The following is a 6000-nucleotide window of genomic DNA, read 5'->3' on the forward strand; positions in this document are numbered from 1 at the left end:
ATATATATATATATGGCCAATTTGCATAAAAATCTCAATAATTTTACGCTTTTTGCAAAATGGCCACCTTTTTAGTTTTTACAGATTCGCCGAATTTTCAGAAGGATGACACAATTACCTCTGTCAAAATGCATAAAAATATATGCTTTAAATGCCTAGAAAATACATTGTTAAGTCACTAAGTATAAAAACTCTTGAAATGACAACTGACTAAGCCATAATTATATGTACCTTTTCGTGAAACAGCAAAACCTCATTCAGACAAAATAAAAAAATAAAGAATAATTAATAAGATGAAAGAGTGCAACATCTCTTAAATAGCGCACAAACTCTCAAATAGTGCATATCTGTATAAGTAGTCAACATATGCATTGTTAATATACATTTTGCATGATTTTTACACTAAATTACGCACAGTTTAGTATATTACGTGAAAATAATATATTACAACATACTATAAAAATTATACAATATATGTACAAACGGTGCATATTTTACACTATTTATTCATATATTTACACCATTTGTGTAAATATTGCACGATTTTGAAAGGATGTTGCACCATTTAGATGTGTGTTGCACTCTTTCTTTTTGAAAATTAAATTTTATTGCATATTAAATAAAATGTAAAACTTCTTGAAAATGACAAATGCTAAGCCATAATTACATGCATGTATCTTTCTCGTGAAACGAGAAACCTCATTCAAGAGAAAATAAAAAAAATAAAGATTAATTAATAAGATGAAAGAGTGCAATATCCTCTCAAATAGTGCAACAATCTCTTCAAAATAGTGCAATATCTGTATAAGTAGTGCAACATATGCATTGTTAATACACATTTTGCATGATTTTTACACTAAATTACGCACAGTTTAGTATATTACACGAAAATAATATAATATATTACAACATACTATAAAAATTATACAATATATGTACAAACGGTGCATATTTTACACTATTTATTCATATATTTACACCATTTGTGTAAATATTGCACGATTTTGAAAGGATGTTGCACCATTTAGATGTGTGTTGCACTCTTTCTTTTTGAAAATTAAATTTTATTGCATATTAAATAAAATGTAAAACTTCTTGAAAATGACAAATGCTAAGCCATAATTACATGCATGTATCTTTCTCGTGAAACGAGAAACCTCATTCAAGAGAAAATAAAAAAAATAAAGATTAATTAATAAGATGAAAGAGTGCAATATCCTCTCAAATAGTGCAACAATCTCTTCAAAATAGTGCAATATCTGTATAAGTAGTGCAACATATGCATTGTTAATACACATTTTGCATAATTTTTACACTAAATTACGCACAGTTTAGTATATTACACGAAAATAATATAATATATTACACGAAAATAATATAATATATTACAACATACTATAAAAATTATACAATATATGTACAAATTGTGCATATTTTACACTATTTATTCATATATTTACACCATTTGTGTAAATGTTGCACTATTATAAGAGGATGTTGCACCATTTAGGTGTGTTGCACTCTTTCTTTTTGAAAATGAAATTTCATTACATATTAAATGAAGTGTAAAACTTCTTGAAAATGACAACTGCTAAACCATAATTACATGCATGTACCTTTCTCGTGAAACGAGAAGACTCATTCAAGAGAAAATAAAAAGAATAAAGAATAATTAATAAGATGAAAGAGTGCAACATCCTCTCAGATAGTGTAACAAGCTCTTCAAAATAGTGCAATATCTGTATAAGTAGTGCAACATATGAATTGTTAATACACATTTTGTATGATTTTTACACTAAATTAATTACATACAGTTTATTATATTATATGTTGCATATTATTTTCGCGTAATATATTAAACTGTATGTAATTTAGTGTAAAAATTATGTAAAATGTGTATTAACAATGCGTATGTTGCACTACTTATACAGATATTGCACTATTTTGAAGAGCTTGTTGCACTATTTTAGAGGATGTTGCACTCTTTCATCTTACTAATTATTCTTTATTTTTTTATTTTCTTTTGAATGAGGTTTCTCGTTTCACGAGAAAGGTATATGTAATTATGGCTTAGCAGTTGTCATTTTCAAGAAGTTTGACACTTTATTTAATATGTAATGAAATTTAATTTTCAAAAAGAAAGAGTGCAACACACATCTAAATGGTGCAACATTCTCTTATAATAGTACAACATTTACACAAATGGTGAAAATATATGTATAAATAGTGTAAAATATGTACCGTTTGTACATATATTGTATAATTTTTATAATATATTGTAATATATTATATTATTTTCGCATAATATACTAAACTGTACGTAACTTAGTGTAAAAATCATGCAAAATGTGTATTAACAATGCATATGTTGCACTAATTATACAGATATTGCACTATTTTGAAGAGATTGTTGCACTATTTGNTCTCTCAAATAGTGCAACAATCTCTTCAAAATAGTGCAATATCTGTATAAGTAGTGCAACATATGCATTGATAATAAATATTTTGTATGATTTTTACACTAAATTACGCACAGTTTAGTATATTATACGAAAATAATATATTATATTACAACATACTATAAAAATTATACAATATATGTACAAACGGTGCATATTTTATACTATTTGTGTAGATATTTATACCATTTGTGTAAATATTGCACTATTATGAGAGAATGTTGCACCATTTAGATGTGTGTTGCACTCTTTCTTTTTGAAAATTAAATTTCATTGAATATTAAATAAAGTATAAAACTTCTTGGAAATAACAACTGCTAAGTCATAATTATATGTATGTACCTTTCTTGTAAAACGAGAAACCTCATTCAAGAGAAAATAAAAAATATAAAGAATAATTAATAAGATGAAAGAGTGCAATATTCTCTCAAATAGTGCAACAATTTTTTCAAAATGGTGCAATATCTGTATAAGTAGTGCAACATATGTATTGTTAATATATATTTTGCATGATTTTTTTTTTTTGAGAGATAAGTAGCACGCTACCCGCTTCGTTTACTTCATTTAGAAATAAACTTAGCTGGAAATGTGAATCAACTAGGATTCGAACTTAGGCCTCGGGTACCAACCATCAAGCTCTTTGCCACTTGCTTTAGAAATAAACTGTATGGCTTAGCAGTTGTATTTTTTTAGGCATTTAAAGTATATAATTTTTATGAATTTTGAAAGAGGGGTAGTTTGGTCATCCTTCTGAAAATTCGGCCCGAATCTGCAAAAACTAAAAAGATGGTCCACGTTTGCATAAGCGCCAAATTAGTGAATTTTTTATGCAAATTGGCCTATATATATTTATGTTTAACTATCTGAGTTTTGGTTCGGTTCGATTAATTTAGAAGTGCAAACTAAATCCAAACGGGAAATCAAAATTTCACAAAAATCACAATGGAACTGAAGCAAAAACCAATTTAACTAAACTAAATAAACTTATTTGATTTGGTTCGATATGGATCCAAATTGTGAATGAACACCCTTATTTATATTTAACAGTTAATTTTATGCAGGTTCCTGCAAATATAGTGAATAACAAATATATTTCTGTAAATTTCAACTTTTATATTTTGTCCCTACAAAAATTCTAAAATATTAAATACTAATCAGGATTAAGTATTTAACCTACGGTTAACTATATTTTTCTAACGGATTCTAACGGCAGAAATATATTTGAAAATGTCAGGACTTTTGAAGGAATAACATATGAAAGTTAAACTTTATAAAAATATATTTGTTATAGTAAATTATATTTATAAGGACCTGTATAAAATTAACCCTATATTTAATAGTGTTTCCATACATTTGAGATTTTTTTTTTTTTTTTGGCGTGTAGTTAGTTAGATTCCCCACAACCCAAGTTTTTGAAAAGTTTGATTCCAGGTTCAAACCCCAACGGTCAAAAACTGACAAAAAAAAAAAAAAAAAAAGTGGATTCACTTTTTTGCCCCTCAATTAATGGTTGGTTCTAGAATTGTTTACGAAGTCAATGTTTCTTATTCTAAAAGCAAATTCAAAAAGAAGGCCCCAAAATCACATACACCATGCATTGTTGTTGGAAAATATGTACAAGTTCCAACTTCCAGGCACGTAGTCAAAGGAATGTGAAAAAGTCGCAACGTAGTTGCGTATGTTTTCACGAAATAATAATACAGGTGGGAAAAAAATATAAAATTTAGGCCTATACGACAACGATCTTTAAATTCTTTAAAAAACTTAATTATGTTATGTAGAAATTTAAAAGTTTATCTAAATTAGATGCCTACCACAAAATGATAAGCCGAATGAGATCAAACCAGATTAGAAAAACTTTGGGCCATTCTTTAGAATCTCGATGAATCCAATCCCATTGTGCAAGAATTATTAAATTAATATAAATTAAAGGGTTAATTTTATATTGGTCTCTGCGAATTACAAATATATTCCTATAAAGTTCAAATTTCATATGTTGCTCTTGGAAAAATCTTAATATTCTCAAATATGTTCATGTCGTTAAAATCTATTAGAAAATTTTAGTTAATCATAGGTTAAATACTTAATTCTTATTAATTTATGATATAACTTGACATTTTTGTCCCTCTTATATTATACTGTTGTGGCTTTTGGAGGGACATATTTCAGATGGCAAATTGATACTTCACTTAAAATATGAATAGTTTTATAACAGTAACAAACCCAAGGGATATATTTGAAAATACTAAACTTTTATAGACACAATATATAGAAGTCGAGCTTTATAGGGATATATTTACAATTTACTATATTCTAGACTTAACATGTTTAACTTTCTTAACCTCTTGGATTTAGTCATTATCCAAAATGTTATAGCTGGATTAAGAGATCCAGTCCTATTATACTTTATATATATATATATATATATATATATATACTACTATATGATACGAGAGAGAGAGAGAGCAGAGAAAGGAGTATGTCTTGTGTGCTTATTAGGAGGCACGGAGGGGGTCTTCCGTGGCTCCTAAGCCGTTTTAGATGATCGGGAATCTTTGATCGACGATCGGACTCCGTTAGAACTCCGCTTGATCTAGGTATTTGAGCTATCGAGGAAATATTTTTGCAGTTTTTGATATCATTTGCCAGTAATGTGAAAGATTCAGATAACATTTTTTAATGGTTGATATACCTGCCGTTTGCAGTTTAAAAGGTGTAGAGTATTCCAAATGAGATGAAAATTTTGGTAAAAATTTTTATACTTCTATAACAAATCCATATTACTGATCGAAACTTTAGTGGCTACATCATAGCTTTTTTGTGATTTTTTATTTTCAACTGTTGATGTTTGAGTTACTTTCGATCACAAGGTGAATGAATATTGGAAAACCGCAAAAATTATTTCTATATATTTCAAATATTGTTAGTAAGTCTACGGAGCCGATCATCATCTCGAAAATCCATCATCAAAAAACGGCTTAGAAGCACGGAGGCCTCCGTGCTCCTAAAATACAACAACAATCCTACTATATACTATAATATATATATACTATAACATATATATATACTATAGATATATATATTATACTATATATCTAATATATATAATCATATATAGACGAGAGAGAGAGAGAGACGCAGAGAGAGAGAGTTGGACTGGGGTAGCTATTGTAGCCAATCTATTGTGCTAACAGCTTTTTTTAGCTTTGGATCAACTTTTTTCATTATTTCAACATTGGATTAATACTATCACCATTGGGGACCCTCAACCTAGCGCGCGGGACCACTCAACTCTAACCGACTAATTCATTCTGACCTACACATTTTCATCAGGTTTTTAAAACTTGAATGAAAAAGGAGCGTTTTACTATTGATTCAGCTAATTCTATAATTATCTTAATATATATATAGAGAGAAGAAGAGAGAGAGAGAGAGCAGGAGGCTTACTAATGCTCATCGGAAGCACGGAGCTTCGTGCTTCAGCTCGTTTTTCGATAATTAGCGATTCTCAATGGTCGATCGCTCCAGTTCCTTGATTAGA

Source organism: Ananas comosus, linkage group 5 (genome assembly GCF_001540865.1).
Source record: "Ananas comosus cultivar F153 linkage group 5, ASM154086v1, whole genome shotgun sequence".
Taxonomy (NCBI): domain Eukaryota; kingdom Viridiplantae; phylum Streptophyta; class Magnoliopsida; order Poales; family Bromeliaceae; genus Ananas; species Ananas comosus.